We start from the raw sequence: 24,635 nt of genomic DNA, 5'->3' as shown, positions 1-24,635 counted from the left end.
CCAGACGTCCACGGAATCATATTTGTCTTACATACAGGATGTGCTGGCGCTGTGCCGTAAAGCTGACAGTAACATGTCAGAGTCTGACAAGGTTGGCCACGTCCTGAAAGGCATAGCGGACGACGCATTCAATCTGCTCATGTGCAGAAATTGTGCTACCGTCGATGCCATGATCGAGGAGTGTCAGCGCTTCGAGTAGGCTAAGAGCCGCCGTATTGAACGACCATTCGCCCGGCTTCCCAACACCGCTGCAACGTCTTCGTGTGAAGAGCGGCCGCCATCTAACCTTTCACCGCCGTCGGCCGAATTGACGAGGATTGTCCGCCGTGAAATCGAGGCAATGGCTCCCGCTAGCCTCTTTACCAACTCTAACGCCGGCGACTCGAGCACACGAGCGGTTTTGCTAGTCCAAGCCATCGTGCGAAACGAACTCGCGAATCTCGGGGTTACGCTGCTTGCGCCGCTGTCAGTCCTACATCCGCTTCCGGGGCCCCGACATCGTTCCCTCGGTATCCGCGGTTTGCTCCACGATCGCGAAACCCTGCTGATTGGCGAACTGAAGACGATCGGCCTATCTGCTTTCACTGCCGCCATGTCGGGCACGTTGCTCGCTACTGTCACAACCGCTGGTCGTTCCCGCCACGTACTCCATCCTTTGGCCATGCTCGCCGCCTTGATCGCAGCCCTTTTGAGCCACTATCTGCAGCACACCCCTACAATCCTGACGCTGCCACGACATGGTCCAGCCACTCGCCGTCACCTAGAGGTCGCCAGTCGCGTTCGCAACCGTACCGCCGTCCGTCCTCCCGCTCCCCGCCACCTCGCCGCGCCCCGTCGCCGAGCAACCGTGGCTCCTTCACTCCGGAAAACTAAACGATGCAGCGCCCGGAGGTAACGCTGCATCTACGACTCTGCCCGAAAACCCTCTAGTTACTCTGCCGACTCGACGCTGTGTGTTGGACGTTGACGTTGATGGCGTGACGATTTCTGCACTTGTCGACACCGGGGCTTATATTTCCTTCATGAGCTCTGGTCTTCGCCGTCGCCTAAAGAAGGTGGTCACACCTGCTGTTTCCCACGTTGTAAGAGTGGCCAATGGAGGAACTCCCACCATCCTTGGCATGTGCACCGCCCGCGTCACAATCGCCAGTCACCCAACTACTGTTTTATTTGCCGTTCTTGAACAATGTCCGCACGACGTTATTCTTGGTCTGGACTTTCTCGCGACTCATTCTGCCCTAATTGACTGTGCAACTGGCCTCCTGCAGCTCGACCTACCTCACCTTGCCGATGCCCCAACCACGCCTTCGGACCGTCTCTGCTCTCTCGACTATGTGCGCATGCCCCCGCAAGCCGCCATATATATCGCCATGGTCTCGAGCCCTCCTGTCGCTGATTGAAATTACGTGCTATCCCCGGTAACGGACGTTCTGCTCGCCAAGAACGTCGCCGTGCCTAACACCCTCGTGACCGTCACCGGCAACCGCATCGCCATTCCTATTTTAAACTTCAGCGCCTCTCCTCAACTGATTCCGGAAGGCATGTCATTCGCCGCCATCACTGCTGCCGAAGACTGCGAAATTTGTGCGTTGGATCCCACCCGTTCCTCCAGTTCGTCCTTCCTTTGCATCACAACCAGTTCGCCGCGCGATGTCTTTGCCGGAATGATCCCTGATGACCTTCCTTCTGATCAAGCTACCGACCTTCGCCGCCTCCTGGAGTCTTACCACGACATTTTCGACTTCGACGATCGTTCTCTGAGCCAAACGTCTGTTGTCCAACATCGCATCGACACGGGGAACGCGAGCCCTATCCGTCGCCGTCCCTATCGTGTCTCCCTAGCCGAACGTCGTGTGATCCAAGGCGAAGTTGACAAAATGCTCACAAAAGGCGTTATCGAACCTTCTTCCAGTCCGTGGGCGTCCCCTGTGGTGCTAGTAAAAAAGAAAGACGGCAGCTGGCGCTTTTGTGTTGACTACCGACACTTGAACAACATCACACGCAAGGACGTCTACCCCCTGCCCCGAATCGATGACGCCTTGGACTGCCTCCACGGCGCCACGTACTTTTCCTCCATCGACCTACGCTCCGGATACTGGCAGATTACCGTTGATGCCATGGACTGTGAAAAGACTGCGTTCGTCACACCGGATGGACTTTACCGATTCAAGGTTATGCCTTTTGGATTGTGTAATGCCCCCGCGACCTTCGAGCGGATGATGGATTCTCTCCTTCGGGGCTATAAGTGGTCTACGTATTTATGTTATCTAGATGACGTGATTGTATTTTCGCCTACTTTTGAGGACCACCTAGCCCGCCTGTCGGCCATTCTTGATGTGTTTCGCCGCGCTGGCCTACAACTCAACTCCTCCAAGTGTCGTTTCGCTCGGCGTCACATCACCGTTCTCGGACACCTTGTTAGTGCTAGCGGTGTCCAACCTGACCCCGACAAGGTGCGCGCCGTCCGAGACTTCCCTGTTCCTCGCTCAGTTAGCGATGTACGGAGCTTTGTCGGCTTGTGTTCCTACTTCCGCCGCTTCGTCAGGAATTTTGCCGACATTGCCCGGCCGCTTACTGACCTACTCAAGAAGGACATCTCTTTTTCCTGGGGTCGTGCACAAGCTGCCGCATTCACCACCCTTGTCAGTTTACTGACTTCACCGCCCATTTTGGCGCATTATGACCCGTCGGCCCCTACAGAAGTTCGCACCGACGCTAGTGGCCACGGCATAGGTGCAGTACTCGCCCAACGCCCGAACGACCAGGACCGTGTCATTGCCTACGCCAGCCGTCTTCTCTCGTCGTCGGAGCGGAATTATTCGATAACTGAGCGCGAATGCCTGGCTTTGGTCTGGGCTGCGGCAAACTTTCGCCCTTATTTGTGCGGCCGAACATTTTCCTTTGTCACGGACCACCATGCCCTTTGCTGGCTCTCGTCGCTGAAGGATCCTACAGGAAGGCTTGGCCGCTGGGCGTTACGACTACAGGAATACACCTTTGACGTGTTCTACAAATCTGGCCGGATGCATCACGATGCTGACTGTTTATCCCGCTACCCTGTCGATCCTCCCGACACCACCGAACGTGATACCGGTGACTTCGTCATGGCTATTGCAGATCTGGCCAACATACGCGCTGGACAGCAAAGTGACGACACGTTACGATCTATAATTGACCGTCTCAATTCTCGTCAGCCCGACCCATCGCTTCGTCTGTTTGAGCTTCACGACGATATTCTTTACCGTCGTAGTACCACTCCCGACGGCCCAGAGCTTCTGCTTGTTCTCCCCAAGCATCTTCGTGCTACTGTTCTCCAAGAACTCCACGATGCTCCGACCGCTGGCCATCTTGGCGTATCCCGCACATACGATCGCGTGCGGCGCCGGTTTTTCTGGCCTGGCCTGTAGCGATCTGTTCGACGCTACGTTGCTGCGTGTGACCTTTGTCAGCGACGTAAAGGGCCCTCAGGGTTGCCTGCAGGCCTTCTGCATCCAATTCACATACCCCAGGAGCCAATCTACCGCGTCGGTCTCGACCTCCTCGGCCCATTTCCTTCGTCTGCTTCAGGGAACAAGTGGATCGCAGTTGCGACCGACTACGCTACGCGTTTTGCCATCACGCGCGCTTTGCCGACTAGTTGCGCCACTGACGTCGCCGATTTCCTCCTTCATGACGTCATCCTTCGTCATGGTGCTCCTCGGCAACTGCTCACAGACCGAGGCCGCTACTTCTTGTCGAAAGTTGTCGATGACCTCCTTCGTTCCTGTTCTGTGGAGCACAAGCTCACTACTGCGTACCACCCGCAGACCAACGGGCTCACCGAAAGGCTGAACCGCACCTTAACCGATATGCTGTCGATGTACGTGTCTGACGATCATCGGGACTGGGACAGCGCTTTGCCATACGTCACGTTCGCGTACAACTCCTCCCGTCACGACACCGCCGGTTTTTCGCCGTTTTACCTCCTGTATGGCCACCACCCTGCATTGCCTTTTGACACGCTCTTACCTGCTGTTCTACAACATACCACGGAGTATGCCCGCGATGCTGCCGCGCGAGCCCATCTGGCACGTCAGATAGCTCATGAGCGACTATCCGACTCACAATTATGCCAAAAGGACCGTTACGACCGCAGCCACCGGCACCTCTGCTTTTCTCCGGGATCTCTAGTGCTTCTCTGGACTCCTTCTCGTCGCGTCGGTCTCTCCGAAAAGCTTTTTGTTTTTATTTTATTCAAGTACCCTAAAGGCCCGTAGGGCATTACATAGGGATGGTATAGTAAATCATTAAGTAACAGTAGACGCATTCAATCAGGTAATGCATGTTAAAATAAAAACAAGAACACAAATGGAAAAAAAGATCAAAGAGAAACCGTAAAAGCTGTTACAAGAACACATACTAAACTTTCAAGACACCTATAGCCATTAAAAGGGGTGTAGCACAAAATCAAGGTTACTTAGAATGAGTAATTCAAAAGAAAAATCCTTGTTAAAAGAGGTACATACAACAGCAAATACAGCATGTAACAATAAAAATATATATATATATATATATATATGAATACATGTAAAATAATAAGAATAAGAAACTAAGCAGTACAAGGAACTTGGTGCTCACCTAAAACAAAGCCAAGTGCGCACGGAGCATCAAAAGATGTTGATGACAAAAAAAAAAAAAAAACCCTAGACCACAATGGATGGCGCCTTGAACGATTGCGCAAGAAAAGCCTATGTGTGTACTTTAAAATAGTCTTTTAGTTTTGCTAGGAAATCGTCATGACTTAGAATGGATACTATTTCATTTGGTAACTTATTCCAATGATATATTGCGAGAAAGAGAGGCGAATGACTTAAGAAGTTAGTGCGCGCCAGAGCGGGCTGCACTTTAAAGGGATGATCAAGGCGCGGGAAGATACGATGTGCGGGCCTGATGTGGCATGCGCTGAAAGACGACCTGCAGTGATAAAGCCTGTGAAAATGGGAAAGAAGTGCTATGAGTCTACGATTTTCTAGAGAGGGAAGATTTAGAGAATTTTTAATGTTGGTGATGCTGGACGTTCGTGAGTAATTTTTCGTAATGAAGCGGGCTGCTTTGTTTTGGACTGACTCGAGCTTGTTTATGAGGTACGACTGATGCGGGTTCCAAATAAAAGACGCGTACTCCATTTTTGAACGAACCAGTGTCGTATACGCTAATAATTTAGTGGACTGGTTTGCCGAGTAAAGGTTACGCCTGATGTAGCCAAGTGTTTTGCACGCGCTGCTAGTAATCGCATCGATGTGTTGATTCCACGAAACGTTTGAAGAAAAATGAATTCCTAAGTATTTTATTGTGTCAGCATGAGCAATAGCAATGCCGTTCATCGAGTATTCGGTTAGCTGCAGGTTAGAAGCTCTAGTGAAAGCAATAGCCTTAGTTTTTGAAACATTTATTTCCATTTGCCACTTTCGACACCAGTCCGTAATTTTCGCGAGGTCAGATTGCAAAGTGTCAGCGTCGGAAGGGTTAGTTATTCGTCTATAAATTACACAATCATCTGCAAATAGTCTAACTGTAGATTTAATGTTACTGTTGATGTCGTTAACGTAAAGCAGGAATAAAATAGGTCCCAATACAGAGCCCTGCGGCACCCCTGATTTAACTAGGGATCGCGGAGAGGAAAATTCATTAGCAGTTACAAATTGGTACCGGTTAGTTAAGAAGTTTCTAATCCAATTAGTGGTCCTACTATTTATATTAAAACAGCGAAGTTTCATTAATAAACGGTTATGAGCTACCTTGTCAAACGCCTTCGCAAAATCAATGAATATGGCGTCTACTTGTGATGAGTCATTAATAGCTTGGTAAAAGTCGGAGACTAGCTCGAATAACTGCGTCTCGCATGAACGACCCTGCTGAAACCCATGTTGGTTAATGAAAAGAAGATTGTGCTCTGTTAGGTATTTCATAATTGCTGATGAAATAATGTGTTCTAGTAGTTTACATGGAATGCTGGTCAGTGAAATGGGTCTGTAGTTAGAGACAGATGAAGGGTCACCGGACTTGAAGATTGGAATTATTTTAGCTATTTTCCATCCGTCAGGTACGCATCCTGAATCAATAGATTGTTGAAAAAGACAAGCGAAGATGCGGGATATCACTGGTTTAGTTATTTTTAATAGTTTTGGACAGATTCCGTCTGGACCGGGAGCCGAGCTGTTAGAAAGACGATCAATAGCAGCTTCTATGCCCTTCTGAGTGATTATGATATCATTCATAATGGAAGTAACAGAACCGACGTCAATATTGGCGGGAACAGGAAGTTCACTTGTGAAAACAGAACTAAAGAAAGAATTTAATGCAGTAGCGACCTCTGATGGTGGAAGGAACTCGTTGTCTTTCGTTATAGATATGAAGCAGGATGAGGACGGTTTGGGGTTTATTACTTTCCAGAATTTTTTTGTGTTGTTAGCTAACATGCTGGAAATATCATGGTTAAAAAATTTGTCTTTAGCTGCTTCAATTTCGATTTTGCATAACTTTGACTGTTCCCAATAGCACTTCCAGGCATCATCAGATGTCGAAAGCTTAGCTTTTGAGTAAGCGTGTTTCTTTTTATTAATACAGCGCCTTACATGAGAGGTGAACCACGCGCTTCCAGTAGACAGAGTTATTTGCATTTTTGGAATGTACTTTTCTTTAAGTTCAGTCCGCTTGCCACAAACAATCGTCCAGTTATCATTGCTATCACGATCATGCATGCCACTCAGGAATTCACCACAAAAAGACGAGAGCTCACTGGTGATCATTTCGACATTTGCGCGCGCATAATCATAAATTGTTTTCTTTTCTTGTACTCTTTTTTTACGCTCTAGCTCGTATTCACAATGGAGGACATTGTGATCACTGATGCAATCTAACACATGAACACACACGTTGACGGGTTCAGTGGTCAGCACAAGATCCAAGATGGCATCCCCCCTTGTTGGGGATTGCTGGGGATTGCGTTACACCGGACGTTACAAGGTTTTACGGCAACTTAGTGACGTGAACTATGAAATCACCCCACTGAACAGTTCTTCACCATCTACCCTGCCATCTCGTGACGTCGTGCACGTATCCCGACTGAAGCCGTACTTTTCCGTCGCCTCCTCGTGTAATTCGTCTGCGCCGAGACGGCGCTCAGCCCGCCGGGGCGGTTAGATGTTACGGGCCGCCTCCTTGCATTAAGGAAGAAGACGACGATCGCCGAAAAACGCTGCGCGTGTTCAGCCATTTTGGCCATCTCTGCCAACAATCCCTGTACATAAATACTATCCCTTTTTTGTCTATTTGACGCCCCGTCACAATATCGAAGGATGCGACAACGTGTATTTCCTGCACTCTTACTGCAGCGGCATCTGCCGGTATCCTTTGCATATGTCAATTTTTGAAAACTATCGCCAGCCTCTCGTTTATTTGTTAATGCCATCGAATCAGGGAATTCCAAAGGGGAAAAATCAGTTTGCTTTTGATAGGATGGTAGTCTGTGCAAATTCTAAACGTGTCTTCTTCCTTCAGTGCTATTGTAATGGCAGAGGAAATACTGAAGTTGACCGCCTCATTTTTTTTTTGCGCTCAGCACTTGCTGGAGCTCATTTTTATGACATTTTTTTTCTGCGATAGGCTATAAAGCATTCTGCGAACCACTGTTGTGTATTTCCGCTTATACCTCGATCACCGAAGTTGCCTGCGGGTGGGCTACAACGCAAATTAGGTCTGGATAGGGATCGGAACATCTGGTGTTTTGATCATATGAAGATGCCCATTGTTTGCATCAAGGATTTCCATGGGCGTCGAATCAACGTGAGCTTGTCCCTACAAGAAATGCTTTTATCCACAAGCTTCTACGTCATAATTTGTACAAAATACAAAAAGTCCAGTATCACCAGCATACAAATAAACAGCATACGTAAACCATGAATTGCCGTACTACCAAAATATCTTGCGTCTCTCTTCAAAAATTGCTCAGATGTTTACATCACGGCCTTCTCTCCGCAATCACGCAAGCTAGAACCGCTATGTTTTTTACACCTACTAGAGGCAGCGTGTCCGGACGACTCGCACAAGATTGCTTAGGTACGGCCATTCATATTAGAAAGAGAACTACCATGTTGAATGCAAATTTTTCAGTAAGGAACTGTTTTCCAAAGTGTTGAAAGAGAAGACATCGGCATGACCTCTGCGAATTTAGCAATGTTTTCGAGCACTTGGTCATCCTACAGCTGGCAGGGCAGCAAGCAGGGCATTGTTCATTCTTCAATGAGAAAGGTTCGGCACATGTCTTACCATCGCGACAAATGCTATGCTCACATTCAAAACGGGTAGCATAGCAGAATAAATCTACATTTTTAGACCTTTAGTGTACACTAAAACATCCAGCAGCAACGAACATGCAGCATTTCAGCACAATTCTATATATATACTTTTTCATGACAAATATTGAGCCAAAATTGCGAAATAACCATAATGCTATTTTTAGCGAATGCAAACACAAGAACGAACACCTCGGGCGCGGCAGATAAGGTTCTATCGATCATGAATGTTTTTATTCATTTCCTTTATTTTTTCTAGCTAACTTAGAGGGAGCCTGTTCGAGGGCACTGCTTTGTGATGCGGGTGGGAGCGCAGTACAGTACAGTATTTCGCGAGTTAAATAATGAATTACAATTACCAAATTGTTAACGGTAGCGATAAAATTACTGGCGGCTACTCTGCTCTACTGGAGACAACATGCACTAGGTTTTCTTCGAGTAACGCAATTGCTCTTTTTTTAACTTGGTGTACTTTTTCTATACTTTTGGTGTATTTTCTTTAATATTGGTATACACTCTCTATACCTTTTCAGACAAATATTGAGCCAAAATGGCAAACTAACGGCAATAGTATTTTCAGAGATTGAAAAGAAAAAAATACAATAGCCTCGCCTTCACCACACAACAAAGCTCCTTCGCTTTGTTACTGTGCTTTTATTTTCAGTCGGTGACTAAATAAAATTATTTCTTCTTCTCCAACTTAGGTTACAAAAATCTAATAGTTTTGCAATGAGGAAAAAGCTATTTACCAAAATCTAATTACTTTTAAGAAGGCGTCTTTGGGCGCATACTGGGACTCTACAATTGAAGCTTCAGCATCGTTGCGCAGCGTTCACTTAGTACGAACATCAAAGCTAAAATTAATTTTCAGTCGCTAGCACTCCAGGACTACATCTAGTACGTTGAGATGCCCAATTTAATTGATGAATTGATGCTAGTTGCCGTAGCGCAATTGTGCAACAGACGCGTAATGCGGAGGTTGTGGGTTCGCCTCCCACCGGCGACGAGTTATCGTTATTCCGCTTTCATTTTCCCTTTTTGTCATTATTTTCCACATTTCAAGTCATCCACAGGTATTTACTCCGATGTTTTGTTGCTTTTTTTTTTGCTTTGTGGCCTGTGGGCTTCGTACCATAGGGATTAACCAATTTCGAGCTGCTCTGTTTCTCTTCTCGTCCGATCACTGGCTGTATCTTGTTGGTCTATATGTGCGATACGAGCCATTTTTATGGGGTTTGGTTTGTCCGTAACATGATCACTTTGGTGTCAAGTGGGCGAGCTCTCTTTTCAAGCGAAGATTGATTGCCTCAGATGTGTTGGTGGTTGTGGTGGTGATGTCACGCTAAATACATTTTTGTGGTTTAGCTTTGGTTAACCCTGGTTGATAGTGAAAGCTTCACTGCCCTAGCTAGGCCTATTGTCGAGCTGTGGCCGAGGCAGTGTGGCCAGGTTTGGCTATAAATAGCCAAATTGGGCTACGGGAAAACTTTTTTGGCGTCGACTTGGACGAGTTGGCTATGTGGCTATATTTGGGCTACTGAAAATCTGCGACTTGGCTATGTTTGGGCTATAAGTGGCGCCCTAATCTACGCTCCAGAGGTGGCTCTGATCGGGTAGAAGCAAATCTCGAAGGCTGTGTTTTAGCTGGCTGAGCCGGCCGCGTGGCTGTGCGCGTGTGCCTGCGCGAAACGACCCCCTCCCCCCGCCTTTCCTTCCCTCTCTGCGCCGTTGTCTGAGCCGGTAGCTTTGATCTTCGATGTACTTAAACTTACTTGACCATTAGGCATTAAACTTACTTGACCATTAGGCACCCGATTCCCGGGCGCGACTTTACAATTGCTAGTAGGTACAGCGGGGGCGTGGCACTGTGGGTCACGTAACTTCCGCTTAACACGTGTCGTCATGGCAATCGTGGAGCTCCTAGGTGCCTTAAAATAATCACTTAGGGACTTTTGATGCACTGGTCTGCGCAGCGGCTCGCGCCTGCGAGAGAGCAGTGAGGGTATTCCTAAAGGAGCGCATCACTGTTTTGATGATTCAAATTTAACCTCACTATCAGGGAGGGAGCAGTCGACCTGACTGGAGCAGTATGTTTTTATTTGGGGTGTTTTTACGCTCCGCTCCGCAACACCCCAACGACCGCCGCATCGCGTCGGCGCCCGGCCAACCTATCCATTTCGATAGGTTGGCCAAGTATGCGAGAACGTATAAATAAGAATGGGAGCAAGACCCCGTGCCAAAGGTGGGTTCTAGTGCTTTTACTTCTAGATGGTTTGCCCGTAACGTCATGGATGCAGACACTCATTCTGCTAACATCGAAACATGTTTGCCACGATGACATCAGTGCACCACGTCACATGAACTTCACCCACCGTGTTAGCTTAGCTTGCGAGGTGTTGTGCTGCTGGCTCGAGGATGCGGGTTTGATTCCCCGGCCACGGCCGCCGCATTTCCATCAAGGCGAAATGCAGGAACACCCGTGTACTTAGGTGTGCGTCAAAGAAAGCGAGGTGGCGAAAATTAATTCGGAGTCCCCCACTCCGTCATGCCTCCCAATCATATCGTGGTTTTGGCACGTAAAACCCAAGCAATTATTAGAGCTTTATAATAGGGGCCTAAACGTATTGGGGCCCAAGATAAATAGCGTCGAAGCCACTGCGCATGCGCAAGACGGAAACTGTGTTTGGGTTTTGCGTCGGGCACGCTATTTCATCGATTTAGTGGGAGCCCCAAAAGCTGCCCCAAACGTTTTCATCAACAAACATGGTGGCGCCCATCGAAGCGACCGGCTCTAACCTAGCACAAAACTGGACTCGATTCGTGGTAATGCGCGAAGCTCGTAAGCTAGAAGAAGTGATTGCGGTTATCGCTTTCTCTCAATTAACATGTGTAATGAAGATTGATTCATTAGACGCTGGTGATTGCGAATTCGATTGTCGATTTCATGGCTCGTAGGCCTAACACGGATTGACTTGGCTGGGTGAAGGTACGTAAAGTTGGTTACTCAAAACAAAGCGCAACAAGTTGCTTGCTGCTAATAGAATAAGTTCTAAATTGTAATCAAAGGCGAAAATACGGAAGTCTAAATTACTTTTATCATCATAAAATAGTATATCTTTTGAATATTTATAACAGCTTTTCTTTGACGCCGTAGAGACGCTGCAAACGCAACACGCTATCGGCAAACGCAAAACGCCTATTCCGAAACTCTTGATTCCTACATGCCCCAACGCTAACACCCACAAAGCTCTTTGGGGCCCCAAACTTTAGGGGCCCCTATTCTAAAACTTTATTAGCCATCAACATGGTTTGCTCTTTGACAGTAACCGGTTTTCACAGCATTACCACTGTTATCAATTTGGTATTTACCATTGTTCTTTGTGCGCCGTCGTGGCTGTTATCATTTCGAGAGAGTTAGTTCGGGACGTGCTCGTCACTGAAAACGACTGCGTGCTTCTTACACTAGTGTGCCGGTTTGCGCAGTAATCATTTAAAGCTCCGCTTAAACCGATTCAGACAGTGAGTGGCATCTGTTGTCTGTCCCTTTTCTTAACGCATGTTCTTGGCATGCTAGAGACCTAAGATGGCGGCCAGGTTGATGTAAATTGACACTATATAGGGAGTGTGTGTCCCAGCTAATCCGGCCCAAGCTAAATGAAAAAGAAAAACAAAAAAAAACGAGAAAACAAGATAGGACGATTCGACAAATAACGCAAGATATCATAGCGCGAAAGACTTTTTCAGCTCATCAAAAAAGAAGCCGTGAGCACGTCGCCGTCGCAGATCGCTGGACAGCTGAACTTCTACGCTTCTATACCTAAAAAGCAGAGTTCGTAGTTAATATTACTGCAAATAACTAAAAATAATAACTTAGTATAATCTGTAATAAAATAAAAGCACTGATTTCGCCCTCTGCGGCGATTCCTTGGAACTTAAGAGCTTCTGGGGCCAACCAAAAAGTGTTCGGTGCAAGCATGATGTCGCTGTTCTTGGTGTAAAGGGCCGACCGTCACGGCGGCACGGACATTTTCTTACGACGGGTTGTGCAAAAAAGGATTACCTTAGTCGAATGTGAAAACGTATACACTGATAAGGAGATTTACTGACGGCAAGCGGCAGGCGAAAAACCTGTTCAGTCGCCAGAGAGCAACGGTCTCGGCGCCCAGAGCTCGTGATCTGCGCTCGCGCCCTACATCTATGAGAGCGCCCCACTACTGCTTGCTCCCTGTTCTTCTTCTTCACTACAATAACCCCGGCGGCGAAGGGGAGACATTCCTGGCGACTCAAGGGGACGCAAGGATGAGAGGGTCGTGATGCGGCTTCAGGCGGCTGACATGGACCGTGTCGCGACCGAGACGGCGCTTGTCCGAGGAGGGGTTGACCGGCTCAATGACATAAGTGACGGGAGACCTGCGCTAGATGACGCGGTATGGCCCGTGGTACTTGGCAGCAAACTTGGGGGTGAGGCCAGGAGAGTTGAAAGGTATGCGGAGCCAGACGAGGGATCCAACGGCAAAACTCAGCACATGCTCATCGGTGTCGCGGCGATCTTTCTGGAGAGCTTGGCTGTCGGACGTGAACGAGCGGGCCAGCTGACGACACTCCTCGGCATGCTGGGCGACATCAGAAATTGCACTGAATTCGGAGGCGTCCGGGCGGTACGGTAAAATTGTGTCAAGCGTGGAGGATGGTTCACGGCCATATAAAAGAAAGAATGGTGAAAAGCCCGTCGTAGACTGTGTCGCGGTGTTATACGCATAAGTCACAAAGGGGAGAATGACGTCCCAATTGGAATGATCAGAATCAATGTACATCGACAGCATGTCACCGAGCGTGCGGTTGAAACGTTCCGTGAGCCCATTTGTTTGAGAATGGTAGGCAGTTGATGTGCGATGAAGAATACGACCAGAGCGGAGCAGCTCTTGTATCACGTTGGACAAAAACACACGGCCTCTGTCGCTCAGCAGTTCCCGTGGGGCTCCATGACGGAGTATGAAATGGCGCAATATGAAGGAAGCGACGTCACGAGCACCAGCCGCAGGGAGTGAAGCGGTTTCTGCGTATCGCGTCAGATGGTCCACCGCTACAATTATCCAGCGATTGCCAGCAACAGAGCACGGAAGCGGTCCATAAAGGTCGATTCCAATGCCTTCAAAAGGGCGGGAAGGACATGGTAAAGGCTGCAGCTGACCGGGTGTATCGTTAAACGTCTTTCGTTGTTGACATGCGGAACAAGACCGTATATATTTACGGACAAATGTGTACATCCCACGCCAGTAGTAGCATTGGCGGAGCCGTTGATACGTTTTCAGCCCGCCAGCATGGGCATGTTGCGGATCAGCATGGAAGTATGCACACACATCGGCTCGCAAGTGCTTGGGTATGGCCAGCAGCCATTTACGTCCGTCCTCCAGGTAGTTTCGGCGGCACAAAAGTGAATCGCGTATTGCGAAATGCTTGGCTTGTCGACGAAGGGCACGGGGTTGGCTAGCGGGTGAAGAGGCGCAGAGAAATTTCAAGAGGGACGCGATCCATGGGTCCTTGCGCTGTTCCGAAGGCATGTCGGTGATGGTCAGAGCGTCCAGGGAAAAGTCTACCGCTGAAGGAGGCCCTGCTTCGGATTTGACGGGTGAACGAGAGAGCGAATCCGCGTCAGAATGCTTGCGCCCGGATCGGTAAACGACGCGAATGTTGAATTCTTGAATACGAAGAGCCCATCGACCGAGACGACCAGAGGGATCTTTGAGGGAAGCCAGCCAGCAGAGGGCATGATGATCGGTTACAACGTCGAAAGGCCTGCCGTACAAATAGGGGCGGAATTTTCCTAACGCCCATACCATCGCGAGGCACTCTTTTTCGGTGACCGAATAATTCGCTTCCGCCTTGGTGAGGGCGCGGCTTGCATAGGCCACAACATACTCAGGGAAGCCGGGCTTGCGTTGCGCGAGAACTGCACCAAGACCGATACCACTGGCGTCAGTATGTATTTCGGTTGGGGCAGCAGGGTCATAATGGCGTAGCACGGGGGGCGAAGTAAGTAGGCGGCGCAAATGCGTCGTCGCAGGCCGTTGTCTAGTGGGAAAAGTCGCTGGGGCCGGCGAGGAGCCATAGGGACCTGCCAATATCCCGATCGCAAGTCGAGGGAAGAAAAAAATTCGGCACCTTGAAGGCAATCGAGGGCGTCGTCTATTCGAGGAAGAGGACAGACGTGTTTGCGAGTAATCTTGTTGAGGCGTCGGTAGTCCACACAGAATCTAATAGAGCCATCTTTCTTTTTGACCAGTACAACAGGAAAGGACCAGGGGCTGCAAGAAGGCGTAATGACTCCGCGCTGAAGCATGTCGTCAACCTGCTCCGTAATGACACGACGTTCCGCAGGTGACACACGGTAGGGGCGCTGTCGTAAAGGAGCGTGAGGCCCAGTGTCAATCGTGTGAACAACCGCATTAGTTCGGCCTAGTGACGCTTGCGGTAAGTCAAACGAAGTGCGGAACTCGTGTAGAAGGGCAACAAGCTGCGTCCGTGCAGCCGGATTGAGGTCGCTGTCGATGGAACGGTGAAAAGATTCCGAGAGCACGGCGTCGGACGCAAGGTGAGGGGTCAGGGCGTTCAGCGGATGCTGAGTCTCAGGCACAGAGGGGTCAAGGGGTACGATAACAGCAGCGTCTACAGGCTGAACGTGGCCAAGCGTTTCATTTCGGTACAAAGTCAGAGGGCCTGAGTTGGGGTTGCAAACAAGTAGTCCGGTATTGTCCTGATGAAGCGCGAGGATGGCAAAAGGCAGTGACGTATTGTGGCGGCGACGAAACAAGTCAGATGGCGTGAACAGAACGGTGGCGTCGGAAAGGGCGGCACAGGAAACGGGAACAATGACGGCACTCTGAGGTGGCAGGTCAATATCGGCGGTGACGACAAGCTTTCTATCCCCAGGACCGGCCACATGGGTGGAAGGCGTCTCGGGAAACACAGCGAACTCTACCTGAGCACGAGCGCAGTCGATAACAGCGTGGTTACGCGACAAAAAATCCCACCCGAGGATCAGGTCATGGGAACACGAGGCCAGCAGAAGGAACTCAACGCTGTAGATCGTCTTGTATGAGCACCCTGGCCGTACATGCTGCAACGGGTTGAATATATTGTGCGCTCGCAGTACGGAGAGAAAATCCTGAAGGTGGCGCCGTCACTTTACGGATAGAACGGCAAAACGTATGGCTCATTACACAAATAGCGGCGCCGGTGTCCACAAGCGCAAGAGTTCGTACACCGTCAACAAACATTTCAATAACATTGGCGGGGGACAAGCGAGGACTTAGACAGGTTGACGACGGCGCAGCTCGTGCTTCAGAAGCTGCGGTAGTCAGTTTTCCGCCTCACCAGTGTTGTACCGACGACGCATAGGCGAAAGAGAACGGCGGCGCGGTGAGGGGGACCGACGAGCAGCAAAAGGTTGGGCATCGGAAGTGGGCTGGTGATCACGGGCGCATGTTTCAGGCTCTCGTTCTGGCTGCGTGCGATAGGGAGGTCGGAAGGAGTAGTCTGGATATCTCGGCGTACTCGTGGTCGCCGCGAAGCGTCGGCGACAGAATCGCGCAACATGACCCGGAATTCCGCAAGCATAGAAGATCGGGTCTGCAGTGCGCCAAGGATTTGCGTACTGTGGCTGCGCCCCGAAAAGCACCGTCGCTGGTGGTCGAATTGGTTAGTACTGGTTGAGGACGTGGCTTCATGACGGCATCCGCATACGTCAGAGGCGCGGCAACAGGAGCCGGAGGAGCAGCAGACGGCACCACAAATGATAGCGGCGCGGTGACACCAGTCGGCTGAAAGGCAGACGGCAAAGCCTCGGTGACCTGCTCCTGTATCACCTGTCGGATGGTTGGAGTCAGCCTAGGCGTAGGCACTTGCGTGGTCGGAAAAAATGAAAGCTGTCGAGCAACTTCCTCACGCACAAGCTCCTTAATCTGTGGCAGGAGCGCCGTGTGGTCGCCGCCGATGGTCAACGCAGCGAGGGAATCGTCTGTTGACGTCTGCCGCCGAGCTAGGACGCGCTGCTTACGTAGTTCGTCGAAGCTCTGGCACAAGGTCACGAGTTCAGACACGGTGTGTGGGTCCTTGGCCAGCAACATCTGAAAGGCGTCGTCGTCTATGCCTTTCATGATGTGCTTTAACCTGTCTTGCTCAATCATAGAAGGATTCACGCGCTTGCACAAGTCAATGACGTCTTCAAAATAGCTCGTGAAGTTCTCGCCCTGCTGCTGCGCACGTCCGCGTAGACGCTGTTCAGCGCGAAGCTTGCGCACTGCGATGCGACCGAACACTTCCGCGAAGCTCGTCTTGAAAGCCGTCCAATTGGCGAAGTCTGACTCATGGTTACGAAACCAGAGGTTTGCGACGTGTGTTAGGTAGAACAAGACGCTGCGTAGTTTTGTAGCGTCGTCCCACTTGTTGTGCGCGCTCACCCTTTCAAACGACGTTAGCCAATCTTCTACGTCATAGTCATCGGTGCCGCTAAAGAAAGCGGGATCGCGCTGACGCAGCGCGCTTGACACGATGACCGATGGAGTTTGGGCCGCGTCTTGCTGGGTGGCGTCATCAGGCATTGTCGGAGCAGTGGTGGGCAACGTCCGGCTTCGGAGTTCCAGGTTTTAAGGGGGTACCCAGCGCCTCCACCACTTTGATAAGGAGATTTACTGACGGCAAGCGGCAGGCGAAAAAGCAGTTCAGTCGCCAGAGAGTAACGGTCTCGGCGCCCAGAGCTCGTGATCTGCGCTCGCGCCCTACATCTATGAGAGCGCCCCACTACTGCTTGCTCCCTGTTCTTCTTCACTACAACACAAATAAAATTGCAAATCAAAATGGCTATATTTGGCTACGAAATATTTTGCACTTTTCTTCGGTTTGGCTACATTTGGGCTACAACTTCTCTGGCTTTTGGCTACGCCGCCTCGTTGGACCTGGCAACACGCCGTGGTGTGGCCGAGGTATGGCTTCGCAATGATATACAGGCATGTTAGCAATGAATACAGTGTTTATTCATCATTTTTATGCCTATGAAGACACTGCGGTGATCAGTAAAGTAGTGAGACTTGGTTGCAACTCGCAGCCGGCCCCAACTCTACTCGGGCAACTGAGGCCATGTCTCCTTTCAGACCTCCGTAAAGGCCTAAATATAGCCCGACGTAGCGTGAACGCACGCACACGCTATGTCACGTTGGCGAGAACAGCGGCTGTAGTTCGACCGATGGTTCGACGTACTGGCGCCGCCAACGTAACCGGACGTGCCGCCAATGCGCTCCATCGCGCCCGGCGTCTGATGACGCTCGCCCGAGTGCCGATAACGTCGGTCTATAAACGCGCCTTAATGCTTTCTTGTGGTTTGACTTCTAGGTCTCAAGGTGAAAACCGTTGAGTCGCCGACGGATGCAAGAGGTAGCGTAATGAAGCTTTCGCTTCAAAAGTAACAATTCATTCCAATAAGAATGTCAAGTAATTTAAATAATGTCACTTCAGTGCGCAGGCTTTCGCCTGCACCCTCCTTGGCGTATGCTAAAGTGAGAGTCAATTTTTGTTCGGCGCTTTTAATGTTTAGTTTGAGAATATTTAACATAAAAGGCAAGCGCTGCCAGTGTTTTGTTTCATGATATTTGTTTTTGGGCTGTCATACTCAAACATCCGAGGAATGAGTTTGTAAATAATGAAAGACAAAATGTGAGCAACGATAACGTCGGACTATAAACGCGCCTGAATGCTCTCTTGTGGTTTGACCTCTAGCTCTCAAGGTGAAAACTGTTGAGTCGCCGACGGCTGCCCGAGGTAGCGTAATGAAGCTTTCGCTTCAAGAGTGGGCCGATTCTTGTCATCGCGCAGAAAGGGTACAAGGTCCTTGAACTACCCTTGTCACATGTGGGACCCCAAGAGACCAAATTTGGAGGACGCTTAAGCTTCGCTTTTAAAGAGACTGACAACCGATTTTAAAGGACCCAGTTTTTATGGCGCAACGTAAAGCTCACCCTCCGTATTGTTTAAACCTGTAGCGGTTACTTGTAAAAGTGCGTGGATATTTTGTAAGCAGAACTTTTTTATCTAAGAAGCCTCTAAAAAGGTAAGAGGTCCTCCCCCAGCAACATTCAGAAGTGAAAGCGATGTCGATGGCCTGTCTTGCAAATTGTGAAAGCCACTCATCGTTCTGTTTTTACAATAGTGAGTGCAACTGTGGTTAACCACCTACATTTTTACCTTTTGAATCACTTTAAAAAAATAAAAAGCAGGTACAATAAGTTTTCGTAGTTATACTAGACCTTTCTTGTGTTTGTACTGCCTTTTTGCCAAAGTACGCGCCTACGTCATGACTGGCTGGGTCCCGGCGTCGTTATTCTGTCGATTTCCGAGTTATTGAAGACGATCGAGTTATCGAAAAGTTATCGAAAAAGTTATCGAAAACGAAAACGAAATGTTGCACATGTGCGCGGCATCGCCGAGTAGCACCGCGCACGATTTTCAAGTGTACGTCCTGTAACATGCCACTGCAAAATCTCAGCCATTTGGAATTACGAATTCTAGCTCGCATGTGAGAACAGAATTTAAATCCGTATGATCGTGCGCCTAACCGCGAATTTTTTGACGGCAGCGAAAGCGACGATCCTGGTTTAGAAAGGCCCCCATCACCGTAAGCCGGCCGGCTAGGAAACATCGACATGCTGAGTAATTATACGTAGCATGAACGCATAACTCCCCAATTTGAGGGCTGTGTGAACTTAGCGATGACCTCCGAATGTACGCAGGTGCAGGTGCAAGCACTGTGAAGTTATGCCGACGGTCCAAGAGTGGGTCTGCTGCAAAGACATTGCCGAAATCCGCACTGCCAAACTATGAGTTACATTGGACGCTGACTTCGAGGCACTGTGTTTAACACCGCAGTGCTCCGAGTACATAGATGTACATCTAAACAGGGAGAATGCCGAAATCGTAGACGACCCTATGTAAGTTCAATCGACTGAAATTGTGCAAAGAGCCCTCAAGTCTCTTCGTGTTGCAGGAAGTACAGGTATACAGCATAACGGCAGTTTACCAGGTGGACCTGGGGCTACCTATAGGACAATGCAACAGACGTGTCCTGCCGTCCTCTGTAGTGTAGCGTATACGGGAACAAATCCCGTCGGCAACGTACAGAGGGTTCCTCTTTGCACATCTGCTGTGTATGGCGCTTCCGTCGTCCGTGAAAAGAAAAAAGAAACGTTTGTTCTAAACCAAACGTTTTAAGATTATCGGCTGCTTCGAAGTGCAACTTAATCTATCAAATTGAAATCATGGCAAGTGTACTCAACAGGCGTTGCGTCGGATTTTTTACCTTCAAAGCAACAGTGCAACAAGACAATTAATAAAATGAAACAGTTCAAAATCTTTTTATTTCTGAGTTAATTAGGCAAGCACGTTTGGAATGTAACATAGTGCACTCATTTGACTAGATCCGGCAAGAATTCTTGCTAGCAAAATAGCATCAAGTATGCAGCCCATTATTAAAAAACAGAAAACAGGTTCCAAATGTTTTCAATATATGCTTACTTGAGGACACTTTATTTCGAACATGGTGAGAACACGCACCTTGAATGTTTATAAGCTATACACAATTATACTGCATACACCAATTTTACAGCTTTAGCTTAGTTATGCACTTTTGTAATTATGTATTTTCCTTTACAATTTGTTCTGGGTTAGCCCACATACAAAGAAGTGCTAATTAACTCGCATGAGTAGTCTCATGACAAGGTCACTTATTGCAATTGAAAATCACAGCCCACTGATATCCAAGAGCCGTTCAGCTACAGCCTATTCTTTTATTAGCATCAATTTTGCAATTCGTGCACAATGACAATAATAATGAAGTGAGTAGAACCGAGGTTATCCTTCATTGTACAGCTAACTTCATTATAAGGATTGTATATTTTAGTACTCTAAGGTAAACAAGATCTCAGGCATACCGAACAATTTTTACAATACCGAGATGTTTAAATTCTCCACTATTTCATTGACTGCCGATCTGATATTGTCAAGACCCCAGCACAATCAATTCGAGGATTGATGGAGGACCACGGAGTAAGATAAACAGGAGCGCCGACTCCCTCGCCGCGCAACGCATTCACTCGGGACAAACCGTGTAACGCTAAATGAGTCATCGCGTTGCGCCATCTGTCGAGGCGCGTGGAAAACACTACACAGCTTGCTTCCATGCGCGCATACGCTGAGTGGCGGAGGCCGGTGGCGATGGCAGCGCGGAACCGGCAGGGCGGCACGCGTAGAGCTTGTCGTCTGCTAGAAACGTGGGCCCTTGTCCGCCTCAATGTGACAGCAAACACAAAAAAATATATGCATACAAATAATAAAAAAGCAAATAAACACGCGGTAGCGCTTTTATGCACGTATGCGAAACATTTGTGCATGTCTTTAGAGGAAACAGACGATAAATGATGCCGTATAAAAAGACACAACAGAAGTACTTCTTTTTCACTCCTCAACGTCTGCGCGGAAGCGAAGGTGCGAAATTTTCGTCTTCCTCGCTTTGTTTACCATGTCTGCAGGTCTGCAGTATGTTTATTCATGCCTGACGGAACAAGGTATCTTGATACTTGTGCGTGAAGAGACTGAGCAACAGGACAGTGTTTTGTTCCCGGCTGTAAATCTGGGTATGGCAAAGGACACGAGATGTTTTCGCTCTTCGCGGCGACGGCTGATCATCAACTACTACACCAGTGGCGTCAAAAAATTCCTGAAAGTAAGCAAGCGCTTAAAGCAATGGACAAAATATATGCACGACACTTCGAGAAGCAGCTTATTTTTGATAGTTAATTCAGCAAAGAAAAAGGAGCGGAGCAGTTCCTTCAATTTGTTTAGGGAAGCCTGGCGTGGCTCAATGATGCTGAATGCCAGGAGGAACCAGAAGACGCAAATGCGGAAGGATGCGAGGAGCTCAATTTAAATTTGTCTACAACTACACACAGTGCACGTGCATTTCCTTGTCCAGAGACATGCCGTAATGTAGAGAGAGAGAAAGGGAAAGAAAGACAAGGAGGTTAGCCAGTCTAAATACCGGCTGGCTACCCTGTAAATTCTCAGCCTTGCCTTCGACATGATTCTCCCAGATATGCCGACACTTAATCAGAGCTTCTCTTGTGAAATAATAAGCAGGAAACACTGGCAGGAAGTCCCAATTATTATGTTTAGTGAGAATGTAGCGATTCTGCTCGCAAGAGAACCGGGCGACACGAAAAGCACCGCGAGAAACAAAGAAGCAAGCGAAGCATTTTAGCATTTCATTTGTGCTCAGATAAAAAAGACTGATAACGGTCCACTTTTGCATAAAAGCTTCTTTTCGCTGTCGTCTGTCATTGCTTGAGACCACCCGAACTGCCTTTATATTGCCTCACCATTTTCTATGGTTTTTCTTTCCGTCTTAGTTTCCGTCATTTGTTTATTTTCTGTTCCTGTGCCTTGTAAAGTTCCGTGTAGGCCACCTGACAAATGCCCTGCATTTGTCCTGTATAAAATAAATTAAATAAAGTGATACATGACTTGTTTCTCCTGCTAACGTCACTCCGTGAACCATAAGAGCTATGCGCGCTACAGGCGCCAGGGCGTGTGCGAAGCAGGCGACAAAACGGATAGGCAAGCAGGCGCCGCGAGAGAGTCCCCGCGCCTTTGCTCCTTTGGTTTCTTGGGCCCGTTTCTCCGCTGAAGAGTTTTTCCTCATTCGTAGCGCCATCTGGCGAACACGCTGTGAAGCAGGAACCGGCATTTCAGAATGTGTCCCTTTCAGACTAGCGGAGTCGGCGCTCCTGTCTTATCTTACTCCGTGGGCAGGACACAAGGAACAATGCAGGGAATCGGTGGCTAGTGACGAATCTTGTGTTGACGTTGCTTTTTCCTGGAGTTAACGGTGCTGCTTCCGACATACACCAATTGGGAGTGTAAACCAGTAGACAATTTCCTCATTTATGCACTCAAGGCTTCCACAGGTTTGCACTTTTACCCAATAAGTGCGGACGTCTTTGCACGGCTATTCTTCTGCCTGTTACTCAACTTGCGTAATGCCTGTGCGAAGATACAACATTCCGTACGGGTGCTTTCGCTTTGACTCATTCTAACGGAACTAAACGTGATCAGGCTTTTGTGGTGTGTTTTGTTATAAACAGGCAAATCTGTTTTAAAATTATACATTACAGTAGTAGTGCTTGTAATAAATGTGTAAGATAGATGTCAGGCCAAGTTGTGTTACAGAGGTTGTACATTTTGTGGTAAACACCTTCATTGCAATGGTGCTTGAATAGTACTCAAAAATGAGAAATCAAGCTCACTGTTCTCCAATTTGCATTGTCATTACTCTAAAGACTTTTTACCTCCAGGAGGGAAGTAACAGGGACAAGAATGCACTTGATCGCACATTCAGAGTACTCATATTTTCAAAACGGCGTGACTTACAGAACTGTTTCGAATAGAACATGTCTTGGACATTGGTCGGGTTTATTTCTACCATATTTATGTGTGTGTACCTTAAACTCCTGAATACGACAGTTAATTACCAAAGTTTTTAATTGCATAATTTAGGGCCACATTGTTTCAAGCAGAAATGCGCGCCACAGTTTTTAATGCAGCTAAACAGGCTAAATTCTGATACATACAACACAGAATCCCACGAAGTTCTCTAAGGTACAAAGAAAAGAAGAAAACACCTCCTGCTGCCAGCTCAGAAAGAGGAAAGATAAACGGTGCAAAACAGACCCGGACACAGGAACACATACTGTCACGTAGTAGTGACGCTGAAGAAACCAGTCGTAAAACTGTGTATGACGAAACTAATTCTTTATTGGGCGAACCTGTGCCCACAAAAGCAAGCTACACTCGAAGCACAACGAAAGCGGCGAACACAGTCGGCGGTCGTCGAAATCTGATCCGCGGTGAAACGCGTCGGCTTTTATACCTGAGTCATCGAAGGTTCCAGATTAATCCCTGATGCCCGCGGATCTTCCAGAAAGTTCTAGGCAATTCGCGTCGGTCATACAATCTGATAACATAAGCGTCGGTGAAAACAGGCAACGGAATGAAGCATCGATAACGTTCTAGAAACTTCCGATACAGGCGCGTCCTGCGCCGAGCGATAACGTTTAACATTTGTTAGCCGGTGGGAAGCGGCCACCGGTGAAAGATAAACATGTATACGTATCAATACCCTCCCCTTAAAAAGCATCGTCCCGATGCTACAAACACGAAAGCGAAAACAAAACCACGCGTACAGAAAGGGACAAAAATAACAAAGCAACAAAGGACCTAAGTTCGTCAGCGGGCGTAGAAAGGCTTAAGACGCACCACGTGGATGACTTCAGGTCGTGCGCGGCGCCGCTGTGATTGCGAAATACCGTCTGGCACGACCTCATAGTCCAGTGCGCCAATACGTCGGATGATCTTATATGGTCCGAAATAGCGACGTAAGAGTTTCTCGCTAAGTCCTTGTCGGCGTATCGGAGTCCAGACCCAAACACGGTCTCCGGGCTGGTACTCGACGTAGCGTCGTCGAATATTGTAGTGTCGGCTGTCGGTTCTCTGCTGGTTCTTGATGCGCAGGCGGGCGAGCTGTCGACTTTCTTCGGCACGCTGAAAATAGGTGGCAACGTCGAGATTTTTTCGTCGGAGACATCCGGTAGCATGGCGTCAAGCGTCGTTGCCGGTTTTCTTCCGTAGACCAGGCTGAATGGCGCCATGTGCGTCGTTTCTTGCATGGCCGTGTTCTATGCGAAGGTCACGTACGGAAGGATGGCATCCCACGTCTTGTGTTCGACGTCGACGTACATTGCCAGCATGTCGGCGATGGTATTATTTAGGCGCTCGGTGAGGCCATTCGTCTGCGGGTGGTAGGCGGTGGTCCGGCGATGGCTTGTCTGGCTGTAGCGCAGGATGGCTTGAGTTAGTTCAGCCGTGAAGGCCGCACCTCTGTCGGTGAGGAGGACTTCTGGGGCACGGTGACGCAGGAGGATGTTCTCAACGAAGAATCGGGCTACCTCGGCAGCACTGCCTTTGGGCAAGACATTTGTTTCCGCGTAGCGGGTGAGGTAGTCCGTAGCTACGACGATCCATTTATTCCCGGACGTCGACGTCGGAAATGGCCCCAGTAAGTCCATCCCGATCTGCTGTTGTGGTCGGCGAGGTGGCTCGATCGGCTGTAGAAGTCCGGCTGGCCTTGTCGGCGGTGTTTTGCGTCGCTGACAGTCTCGGCATGTCCTTACGTAATAGGCGACGTCGGCAGAGAGGCGAGGC

This window comes from Dermacentor silvarum, chromosome 4, assembly GCF_013339745.2.
Source record: "Dermacentor silvarum isolate Dsil-2018 chromosome 4, BIME_Dsil_1.4, whole genome shotgun sequence".
Taxonomy (NCBI): domain Eukaryota; kingdom Metazoa; phylum Arthropoda; class Arachnida; order Ixodida; family Ixodidae; genus Dermacentor; species Dermacentor silvarum.
This window is presented reverse-complemented; position numbering follows the sequence as displayed.